We start from the raw sequence: 12,878 nt of genomic DNA on the forward strand, positions 1-12,878 counted from the left end.
CTCTTGTCTGACTTCTAGTGGAAATAACAATAATCGTTTTCACTGTTATTTAATATCTGTTTGCATTTTTTTCTTGCAAATTCTTCTCTGACATGCAAGTGCATTAGCAAGTAAATATAGAAAAGAAATTACACAAAGAAATACTACAAACAGGTTTTTAAAAATGTTAATCATTAAATATACACATTCTTTATCAGCAGCCATTTCCTTCTGTAGCAAATTTTTTATCCTGCCTTCCTCCAATAGTTCCTGAAGAATTTTCCTAACACCTATATATTTTTATAAAATTTTTATCATTAAACAAAGGAGTTGAAAAACCTGGTCAGTAAGAACCTTCTTGAAAAACTAGTCTGAAGGAAAAAAATCTGTAATTTTATCCAGAAAAGAACGTATTACCAGGTGCTTTTGTGTGTCCTGCTGTATTCAGAAAACATGAAAGTTGGATGTGAATCTTGTTTTGATTATGCATGCCAGTCTCATTCATCAGAGTGCAATGACGGGGTGGTGTGTTAAAGTAGGAGAGCTCTGGTGCAGCTAGACATTTTTACACCTACTCCCCCCGCCATTTTTTAAATTGCATTTACCAAAACAACACAAACAGCAAGGATTAAAAGAACCCAAAAAACAAAAAACAAACAACAAACAAAAAACCACGAGCGTGAAGCGAGATCCCTGTACAACTGCATAGGTTTTGCACTGGCTCAATGGTACCTTTAAGACATGAATGAGGGTAAAATCTAGTCCTAACCAAACTTACGTCCTGGTCTAGGCTGTGGCACAAGAGGAAATGGCTCTGCCTTCTGCTAATTCATCTACTTAAAAGGGGCTCCTTACCTGGGAGGCTGAGGCAGGAGGAACTCTGGAGCCCAGGAGTTGGAGTCCAACCTGGGCAAGAGAGAAAGACCCGTCTCTACAAAAATAAGGGGGACCACTGTGTGTAATTCACTCAAAGGAAGTCTTTGCCCTCTCAGTGGCCTTAAAACAAGAGTATACAAAAGAGAAGAGCGGTGAGGAGTGTGATGTTTACAGTGGGTGAGAGAGACTTACCAAAAAAAAAGACCAAGAAGTACCAGTCAGAAATGTAGAAGGCCTAGGCCAGGTACGGTGGCTCATGCCTGTAATCCCAGCACTTTGGGGGGCCGAGGCGGGCAGATCACAAGGTCAGGAGTCCAAGACCAGCTTGGCCAACATAGCGAAAAGCCATCTCTACTAAAAATACAAAAATTAGCCAGGCATGGTGGCATGTGCCTGTAATCCCAGCTACTTGGGAGGCTGAGGCAAGAGAATCGCTTGATCCTGGGAGGTAGAGGTTGCAGTGAGCCAGGATCACACCACTGCACTCCAGCCCTAGCAACAGAGTGAGACTCTGTCAAAAAAAAAGAAAAGAAAAAAAGAAATGGAGAAGCCCTGGGAAAAAGACAGTATCATGGAATTCAGGGAAGCAGAAGCTCTGAAGTAGGAAGAAAATTAATATCAAATGCAGCAAAGAGGTCCAATAAGATAATAATGGAAATGTGTTCTTTGGATAAAGCCTCTGAAGATCATTAGGACCTTCCTCGAGCATTAACATTGGCAGTGGAGGCAGCACGGGCTGTGGCAGAAGACGAAGAAGGAAAAGAGGAAAAGGCTGGCAGGGCCAGGCAGTTGAACTTGTGATTGTCTTCAGCTGATTGCAGCAGAGAAAATGTTTGTTTGAGTTGGTTTCTGTAAGAATAAAAATTTTTAGAACACTGTAAATAGTGGAAGTTAAATTTCCTTGATTTCTGGGAATTTTAGGAAAATTCAATGATATAAATGCTTATTTATCTGCAAGTCAATCAGAGTAGTGTCCCTTTAAAATATTTTTATAATTTAAGTTATTAATACCATCTGGAGGTAGGAAAATATTACACACTCACACAATGAGAGATAAATGTCTTTCTAAATTACAGACATAGAAACATAAACAATACGACATAGAGAGAAAGCTTATAGCTTCAGTTCAGAATTTCAGCCGTGGGTCAAAGTAACACAGAATTACAAAACTCACCAGGCTGTATCGACAAGCTGTTCTCTTCCCAGAGAGTATGAATCCTTAATTGATTTGAGCTCAAAATAGACAAGCAGAAAAGATGAACAGGCTAGGTGAAGTGGCTCACACCTGTAATCCCAGCGTTTTGGGAGGTTGTGGCATTCAGATCACTTGAGCCTAGGAGTTCAAGACCAGCCTGGTCAATACAGGAAACCCCTATCTCGGCCAGGCACGGTGGCTCACACCTGTAATCCCAGCACTTTGGGAGGCCGAGACAGGTGGATCACCTGAGGTCAGGAGTTTGAGGCCAGCCTGGCCAACATGGCGAAACCCCGTCTCTACTAAAAATACAAAAATTAGCTGGGTGTGGTGGCAAGTGCCTGTAATCCCAGCTACTTGGGAGGCTGAGGCAGGAGAATTGCCTGAACCCAGGAGGCAGAGGTTGCAGTGAGCCGAGATCGTGCCATCGCACTCCAGCCTGGGGGACAAGAGCAAGACTTCGTCTCAAAAAAAAAAAAAAGGAAAAAAGAAAAATCCTGTCTCTACAAAAAATACAAAAATTAGCCGGGTGTGGTGGTGCCCATCTGTAGTCCTAGGAGGCTGAGGCAGGAGGTACATTTGAGTTTGGGAGGTTGCAGTGAGCTATGATGGTGCAACTGCACTCCAACCTCGGTGACACAGCAAGACCCTGTCTCGAATTTTAAAAAAAGAAAAACAAAGCAGGTTCTCTGTCATTTTTCACATAGCAGACATAAGATTTCTATAAATCATCGTTTCATTTACAGAGCATCCCAAATGGTTAGACAATAAAATCAAAAGAAGCTGGCACCAGATATCAAGTGAATACTCAAAAAGAAGCATAATCAAAATCTTACAAGGGGAGGATTTGGACAAGAGGCAGAGCACAGCATCGAATGTTGGACATACCCTTGGTCCACAGAAGGTGGGTCAGGAAAGGGCCCTGTGAAGAAGGCCTCGTTACTGGGCAGAGTGAATGGGGCTTCACAGATGAGGTCCAATCCTGTGGAGTCACAGCACAAACCAAGTCACAGTGACAAACCAAAGGAGTCACAGTGACAAACCAAAAGCACAGGACAATTCTGGAGATGATTTTATTCAGGTTATTGGCATAGGGAGAATGTTCATTTATAAGGAACATCTCCGAGAAAAGGAAGCAGCTAAACAAGAGATTCATTGAGTCTTCAAATGGGAGTCACGAGGAAAGATGGAGAAGGATCTTATCTCAGAATATTTGGGTTTATGGTTAGCTCTTTCTTTAGGAAATGATGGGAAGATTTTTGAAAACAAAAGGTTGTAGGGGGGTTTCTTCACCATTACCGTTTTTCAGGAGCACAGGGCTCAGGTCAAGTTCAAAGTTGTCAAGCGTTTGGCTGGGTTTGGAGTATAAGGTCAAGGACAGGCAAGAGGGAAGGATTACCAAGGAGGACCAGGAAATCTAGGGTGCAATGTACACCCTCTTACATTGATGGAGATGATGGTTTCACCCATTACAGAAATGTGAAAGAATGCACATTTTAAATATGTACAGTTTATTGTACATCAGTGAAGCCTCAAGAAAGATGTTAAAAAACCTGCTTGATAGATTTGCCTCACTGGCATAATATTTCTTCAGAGGAAATATGCTAATTTTCTAAATTACTATATAACGTTCAAAATTTTGGAAGTCTGACTACTATTCAAGAGACATTTCATGTGTTCAAAAAAAAATGAGCCTTTGGGCTGGGCGCGGTGGCTCACGCTTGTAATCCCAGCACTTTGGGAGGCCGAGGCGGGCGGATCACGAGGTCAGGAGATCGAGACCACGGTGAAACCCCGTCTCTACTAAAAATACAAAAAATTAGCCGGGCGCGGTGGCGGGCGCCTGTAGTCCCAGCTACTCGGAGAGGCTGAGGCAGGAGAATGGCGTGAACCCGGGAGGCGGAGCTTGCAGTGAGCCGAGATTGCGCCACTGCACTCTAGCCTGGGCGACAGAGCGAGACTCCGTCTCAAAAAAAAAAAAAAAAAAAAAAAAAAATGAGCCTTTGTACCAAACTGTATCCCATATTTCAAAACTAATAATCATTTGGGAGATATAATTATCTTAGATGTCATAAATTGCTACCATTGTTAGAAACTCTTAAAATTCAATTATTTGACTTAGGTTTATTTCCTCAAGTCAGCAATTATCATTATAAAAGAACAACTTTTCTGTCTTGTTCAATTCTACTCTGCTTTAATATATTAGAAAACCACCTTTGCAGCTGGGCGCGGTGGCTCACGCTTGTAATCCCAACACTTTGGAAGGCTGAGGCGGGTGGATCACCTGAGGCCAGCAGTTCGAGACCAGCCTGGCCAACATGGTGAAACCCCATCTCTACCAAAAATACAAAAATTAGCTGGGTGTGGTGGCACACGCCTGTAATCCCCGTTACTCGGGAGGCTTGGGCGAGAGAATCACTTGAACCCAGGAGGCAGAGGTTGCAGTGAGCCAAGATTGTGCCACTGCAGCCTGGGCAACAAAAGTGAATCTCCATCTCAAAGAAAAAAAAAAGAAAGAAAGAAAACTACCTTCACACACCTCAAGTGGAAACATATTGTGGTATTTAATTTTGCTGTATTGAATTATGTAAGAAACTGCTACAGTCATCTGTTACTTTGCATTAAGTTCTTAATCATTGAAATATATCCCGATTGTGTATGACCATACCACTCTGAATGTGCCTGATCTTGTCTGAAATATATCCAGATTATTTCAGCAGTATTTTTAAAATGAAATCTAAGTTCATTTATATCTATGAAATGGGGCCTAGGTATTGTCCACATATTGTGATTCTGTTCACATTGCTTTTGCTCTTCTGTATACAAATTACTTATAACAAAAATACTTTATTCCTGTTATGGGTTGAATTGTGTGCCCCAAAATTCATATGTTGAAGTCCTAACCCCTAGCACCTCAGAATGTGACTACAGCATTTGGAGATAGTATCTTTAAAGCAGTAATTAAATTAAAATGCGGTCATTAGGGTAGGTCCTAATCCAGTATGACTGGTGTCCTTATAAGAAAATGAGGCTGGCACGGTGGCTCACACCTGTAATCTCAGTACTTAGGGGGGCCAAGGCAGATGGACAGCCTGAGCTCAGGAGTTCGAGACCACCCTGGGCAACACGGTGAAACCCTATCTCTACTAAAATACAAAAAAAAAAAAAAAAATAGCTGGGCATGGTGGCGCACACCTGTAGTCCCAGCTATTCGGGAGGCTGAGGCAGGAGAATTGCTTAAGCCCCAGAGGTGGAGGTTGCAGTGAGCAGAGATCACACTACTTTACTCCAGCTTGGGTTACAGAGTGAGACTCCGTCTCAAAAAAAAAAAAAAGAAAAAAAGAAAAAGAAAAAGAAAAAAAGAAAATGAGATAAGGGCACTGACCATACAGGAAGAATGCCCTGTGAACATGAAGACAGCCACCTACAAGCCAAGGAAATCCTTCCTTCAGGACCCACAGAAGGAACCAACCCTGCCCATGCCTTGATCTCAAACTTCTTGCCCACAAAACTGTGAGACGATAAATATTTCCTGTTTAAGCTATGCAGTTTTTGGTACTTTGATATGGCAGCCCTAGCAAACTAAAACAATCCCCAACGAACTTTTATTTATTTTTCTTTTTTTCTCATATACTTTGTTTGTTTGTTTGTTTGTTTGTTTTTGAGACAGAGTCTTGCTCTGTAGCCCAGGCTGGAGTGCAGTGGCACCAAAACCTCCGCCTCCTGGGTTCAAGCAATTCTTCTGCCTCAGCCTCCCAAGTAGCTGGGACTACAGGTGCCTGCCACCATGACCGGCTATTTTTTTTATTTTTAGTAAAGACAGGGTTTCACCATATTGACCAGGCTGGTCTCGAACTCCTGACCTCGTGATCTGCCTGCCTCGGCCTCCCAAAGTGCTGGGATTACAGGCACGAGCCACCGTGCCCAGCCTCTCATATGCTTTTAAAATATATCACTTACTCTGTTTATACCATATTAGATTTTTAAAAATTTTAACCTTTCAGCCAGTCTTAAAGACTGTCATGTGAAGTCCTCCCTGACTGAGATATAAGCAGCAGGCTGACAAACTAATTATCTTGTTACTTCTTCTATCTTGTTCAAAACAAACAAAGAACAAAAAAAGTGTGGAAGAGAGGAACTGCTCACACTAGGTAGCTGCAGTTTCTCCCTGGGCAGCTGAGGGACGCTCAGACAAACGTCCCCACTGGGGCTCCCGGGTAGCTCAGGTAGCTCGTTTCAGCCACAAAAGCAGTCAGTCAGCGTGTGCTGTTTACCTTCCCTGCACCAGCGCTGGTGTGCAGGTCTGAAACTCAGAGACAAAAACGAAGTGTTTCTTATCCAAGGTAAAGGAGCATTTGACCTGTTCTGAGTAAATCCGGGAAAATTGCCTGATAAAAAAAACACAGTTTTTGGTAGAAAAAAAAAATACCTAGTTGATAAACTTGTTAAAAATTAGTGGGAAACAAAAGTTTCAGCTTTCAAAAGTCCATCCTGGCATTAAAAATTGTTGTTAGCTAAAAATGTGAAATAACAGTTCTGTCATTTTACAACTCATGGTATTCTCTCTCACATGCTCCATATGATAAATTTCAGTAAATACTCAAACACTCATTACGGAGTTGGAGTTTTGTGATTTTCCAAATTCCATTTTTATGAAGGCTGGTTGCTGGTGGGAGAGGGATTCGTGCTGTAGGTGGATAAATTGGCAATACTGCTGTGAGAATGTGGAAGTACATTTTCAAATGATTAAAATAATAATACTAAATGTGGGTGATCACACTTCCTTACTATTAAAAGTATACAATTCTTCATGTTGAATGGATTTTTTAATTAAGTAAATTACTAATTGATGCCATATGTAAGAGTTTTTTTGAGATTAGAGGCCGGGCGCACTGACTCATGCCTGTAATCCCAGCACTCTGGGCGGCCAAGGTGGGCAGATCACTTGAGGTCAGGAGTTCACGACCAGCCTGCCTGACGTGGTGAAACCCTGTCTCTACTAAAATACAAAAATTAGACAGGTGTGGTGGCAGGCGCCTGTAGTCCCAGCTACTCGGGAGGCTGAGGCAGGAGAATCACCTGAACCTGGAAGGCGGAGGTTGCAGTGAGCCGAGATCACGCCACTGCACTCCCACCTGGGCAACAGAGTGAGACTCTATCTCATCTCAAAAAAAAAAAAAAAAGAAAGAAAGAAAGATTAGAACATCCCTGGTAATTCAAGGAGTAACTTAACTCCTTGTCTTTGGTGAAGTGTCAGATTCCTGCAACTTTGGAGTCTAGTGTTACACATTTTCCAAAGTTCTATTACGGTAGTCCCCCTTCTCTTTGGGGAATATATTCTAAGACCTCCAGTGGATGCCCGAAACCACAAATAATACAGAGCCCTATATACATACATTTTTACCTCTGATAAATAATTTATAAATTAGACACAGGAAGAGATTAACAATAATAACTAATAATAAAATAGAACAATTATCACAATATGCTGTAATAAAATTTATGAGAATGTGGTCTCTCTCTCTCTCAAAATATCATCTGCTTGTGATCTGTTGTTCTGATGGCTTGGGACAGCTACTAAGTGGTTACTGGGTGGGGAGCATGAACAGTGTGGAGATGCTGGACAAAGGGATGATCGACATCCCCGGAAGGACAGAGCATGACAGCCTGAGATCTCATTATGCTACACAGAATGGTCTGCAATTTAAAACTTGAAACTTTTTTTCTGGCATATTCTATTTAATATTTTCCAACCATTGTTGACTATGAGTAATTGAAACTCCGGAAAAAGCAAAACCACAGATAAAAGGGTACTACTGTATATACTTTGTAATGATTTCTATTAAGCAGCTGCTCTTTACACTTTTTTCCCCTTACATATACCTGTAGGTTCTCTATCCCTATCTCTGTCTCCTCTCTCTATATATAACTGTCTCTTCTTGTCCTCTCTTTATCATTCCACCCCCATCCTTCATTTCTGTAGTTAAATAATTCCATTTAACTTAATTGCTTTGTAACCTCTTGTCAAGTTGCATCAGTTAGGTTGCATTGGGCAGCGCATAACATACCCTGGCTACAACTCGATTAAACAAGGACACATGCCATCTCACACAATGGGGTGTCTAGAGATGTGGGAAGCTTCGAGGCTGGTTGGCTCATTGGCTCAGTGAGTTCAGCCAGACTCCAGGGTCCTCCCGTTTCTGTGCTCTACTCTCTTGAGCAGCACCTGTACTCCCCACAGCTCAGGCTGATGTAGACAGAGGATGAAGACAGTCCCCTTTTTCCTACGGCACTCCCTTAGGAACAAGGATTCATTTCCTGGAATATCTGTTACAGACATCTCACCCCTCTTCAGCCTTTCCTTGAACCAATTGCTCATTAGGGAATGGAAGACAAATTGGGCTCCTGCTGTCTCTTTCCACTCCACTCTTGCTATGGACTTTCAGTGCAAAGTAGACTGACACTATCCTCCTGTTCCTCGCCATGCCCACACTTCTTGCTTTCCAGTGTCCCTGTATTTGCCTGGTCTCAAAGATCCAGCCAGTCGGGACCCATCACACAAGACTAATATTCTCCCCCTGGGGTCCACAGATCCCTTACCTTCAAGATTGCCCTAGCATCTTCAGCTCTTCAGTCGCTATCACTAAGCTGCCTGTGAGTTAATTGCCTGGCCTATCACCATAGAACAAAGTGCCCAGGGACATTCAGCAGAACCTGAGATCTCTCCCAAGCCCAGAGCTTTGCAGGTGATAGCAGCCGCAGATATGAGGAGATGCATGATTCAGCGATAAATGGAGGGGAAAGGAAATGTCAGGGCACAGTGTTTCCAGAACCTTCTTCTCAACAAGTAATTGCCATTCTTATGGGAGCTCATTTGATTTGGGATTCTCTCACTTCAACCAAAAGAATCCTGTCTTGTCAACCACCCACTAGCTGGGCCTCCCAAAGGCTTGGGTCTTTGCTAGAATTCACATCCTGACCAGAGGAATCACACAGAACTGACATGCCCAGTTTCCCACAGAAAAAAAATAAAGCAAAAACCTTAAGGAGCTTCAAGGACAGCTAGGAAGATCAAATGCAAAGTACAAAGGAACGAGAGTGGGGTTATAAAAAGGAAACAGAGATAAGAACCAGGAGGGTATGAGACTGAAAGAGGGAGGTGCAGACAGAGCAAGCTGGGTGGGTCTGCAGATGGGTATAGGAGAGTGACATACTGGCTAACAGGGACAGACTTTGGGTGATGTCCATTTTCTTGAAATAGGATAAAATTCTATTTACTCTCAAGGTTGATGTGAGGTAACTTTCATAAAGTGCTAAGCACATTCTCTGGGCAAACAGTAGAACTTTTTTGTCCCCAGTTTTTGTCAAAGTGAAGAAAATAATGCACAGATGAGTAGTGGAGGAATGTCATATTCTACTTCTTTAATTAATAAATATTTCTTTTTCCTCCTGCCATTGTACACTGAGGAAACAGATGTTCTGCATTATTAGGGATCTGGATTCTCCCAGGTAACCACTTCCTCCATCAGTCTCTCCTCACCTTTGTTAATGTCTTGGCTCTGAGTCAGAATCTTAGAGGTAATGTAGGTTCTCTTATCTCTAAAATAATTGATTGTGTAATTAAAAAGTGCTTGGCACATTGGCTATTAACATTTTATTATTATTATTGTCATTAGGAACTAAATCTGAGAAGTAAATTTCTGATCTACAACATCTAAAGCAAAAATATATTAATAAAGTTTTACTTAGGTCAGGAGAAACACATGGGCCAAGCAGAGATTTATTGATCTTTTTTTATTGTAATCCAAATATTTTTGTGTATCTTCCTTCTGAAGCATTTTTCCTACAAGTAGTATATTCGTCAAGCTTCGCTGCCACAACCTCATTTCTTTGGCAGGTTAGGTGACTTTGCAACAATATATTAAATTAGTAATAAATTAATTATGCTGTATAGAGGTGATAAAAAATGTTAATGTGAGTAATATGTAATTTAAATCCCCAATCCAGAATTAGTCAATTAAATTCTTTAGTAAGCCATATTTATATTATTTCAAATTCTGAGTTTCCTTCAAGAATCAAGGTCACATAGTCTGGAGGAAATGTTCTAGACTTTCTTTCAGATTTAAATACTTTCTGAGAAAAAAATACTTCAGAAAATTGTACACAAAATACTACACACACACACACACAGAAGAGAGAGTCATGATTACATAGATATTGGTATAGAGATCAATAGATGGTTGGGTGGGAGAGTGGGTGGATGGATGGATAGATGGATGGATGTATAGATGGATAGATGAATAGAGACATCAAGGTAGAAAGAACCTTAAACTAAACTCAGTTGACACATATTCTAGCTTTCTACCTGCCTCTAACTTTGGTTAAGCCATTTATGTCGTCTGGCTCAATGTTCCACAATAATACAATAAGAAGTTGGATTAGATGATCTTTCAGGTATTTTTTCTTCTAAGGACATATTATTAAAATCCTCCTGGTGAAACAATTTCAACTCCTGCAGTCATTTTGTTGCCTCCCTATTGTTCCTTGTATCTCCCTCTGAGTCTCCTTTTTAACACAAGCACTGATAATAGAAGCTAATACTCTTAGAACAAAAGTCATCTGGTCAAGGCTGCAGTTTACAATGGATGTTAGATCAAAGCAAAATTAAGAAGGTTAGAGTTTGCTTTAAAAAACGTATTGCAACAAACAAAAGAAATTCTATGCCCATCAAGAGAATTGTTCAGGAACCAGTAATCTCATTTAATCGAATATTTCCACATTAATATAATTTTCTGTTTGGGGCTGAGCCACATGCAAGCTTATTTATGCATGAACAGATCAAATCAACATCTTTCTTCTAGACTCTACAGCCACTTCCCTAAGAGGACCTAAGGGAAATGATTCTAGTGATGACAGATTATGCTAGAATATCAAATTCACAGTAGAAAAAAATTACAATATGCGTTGAAATTCCTAAAAGGTGGGTACTTTCTAACTTTAGAATGGGGAACCATTAACACATGGTAAATTTATTCTGATGTATACCATGAGTAAAAAGTTTGTTTTGTGACATTATTTGTGGAGAGAAAAAGTAATATTTATATTTTAATTCAACTATCACAAGCTTGGTTTTGAAATAAATACTATACCTGGAAACCTTTGGTCAAAATTAATGATGTCCCAAATATTTCAGCTAAACTAAATATTGATTCTTTGAAAACAAACAAGGTGTTCATTATGTAGGAATAAGAGACTGAGGCTAGCCAAAGTTTTCTATTATCCATTTATCCTCTACTTTAAAAAGTATTAAACATTTAGATATGATTTACATTAGCTTCAGCCTTCTTACTGGAGTTATTCAAGCCATCTGCTAGGGAGATTTATTCTTTTTTTTTCCAGAGGTTCAAACCAGTTCTGAGCCCTACCTTCTTTTGAAGGGCAGATTGAGAGTCTAATGTGTAAGCACAGGACTGTTTAAGGTCCCCAGCACCCCATATTACTTTTCCCGGGGTAACAGAGCTGATGAGCCATTGTGCACGGAATCATTCTGTATTTGAAAAAAGTTCAATAGGCTGGTCCCTCTTTTCATTTAGTAAGAAAGTTAAAAGTGCCACAAGAATTAAAATCAGTCATAGCTTGCCACCTTCACAGGACTATTTCCATGAGGAAGTGACAGCAATCATGCCTATAAAGGGTCTCTAGAAATGCTTGGTCATATACATTATACTGATATATGCGTGCGTGCGTGCGTGTGTGTGTGTGCGTGTTTGAGACAAGGTCTTGCTCTATTACCCAGGCTGGAGTACATTTTCACAATCATAGCTCACTGCAGCCTCAAACTCCTCCATTCAAGCTGTCTTTCCACCTCAGCTTCCTGGGTAGCTGGGACAACAAGCACATGCCAACACACTTGGCTATCTTTTCTTTTCTTTCCTTTCTCCTTTCTTTCTCTTTCTTTCTTTCTTTTCCCTCCCTCCCTCCCTCCCTTCCTTCCTTCCTTCCTTCCTTCCTTCCTTCCTTCCTTCCTTCCTTCCTTCCTTCCTTCCTTCTGTCGTTCTTTCTCTTTCTCGCTCTCTTTCCTTATTTCCTTTTTTTCTGTAGAGATGGGGTCTCACTATGTTGCCCAAGCTGGTTTCAAAATCCTTGGCTCATGATCCTTCTGCCTTGGCCTCCCAAAGCACTGGGATTGCAGGCATGAGCCACCATGCCCCCTACTGGTGTTCTCAGTGGTAGAGATGATGAAGAAGAATTGGGACACATAAGAGAAGCTATTTTTGCTCTGGACCAGAGTTTTTCTGCATTTCTCACCTGCAAATCTGTGAGCAGCCACAATTGTCTCTTTCTTGCTATTGCTTTATCAGTTGGATGGGCAGTTGGAAGCCTCCAGAAGGAAGTTAGGTTTTTCTGTTCAGAATGGAGGCTGGTATAAGACTCTTGGGAAGCTGCACCCTGTCATGCTCCCTCTGCACACTACAGACTGCCTGTTTGGATATAGCAGGTGCTCATTTATCTCCTTTATTTATGTCCTTGGGAGTGCTGGTGAAGGCACACTGTTGTCCTCTCTCATTAGCCAGCTCCTTGGCAATCCTATTTCAGAAGGGGCAGACACTTTTTGTGTCTTCCCCATCATCCCTCCCTACCAACTTACCTGGAGACTATCTCAACATGTTCACCTGAGATGCATCATGTGTTAATGCAAAGTAAAGACACCTGTATAATAGCATTTTAAAAATAATCAAAAAAATAGCAAGGTATCAGTGATGACTGTCCTTCATGGATCTCCGTGATTGAGGTCTATGAAGGAGACAGAAAAGCAATGATTACAGCT

This window comes from Symphalangus syndactylus, chromosome 7 (assembly GCF_028878055.3).
Source record: "Symphalangus syndactylus isolate Jambi chromosome 7, NHGRI_mSymSyn1-v2.1_pri, whole genome shotgun sequence".
Taxonomy (NCBI): domain Eukaryota; kingdom Metazoa; phylum Chordata; class Mammalia; order Primates; family Hylobatidae; genus Symphalangus; species Symphalangus syndactylus.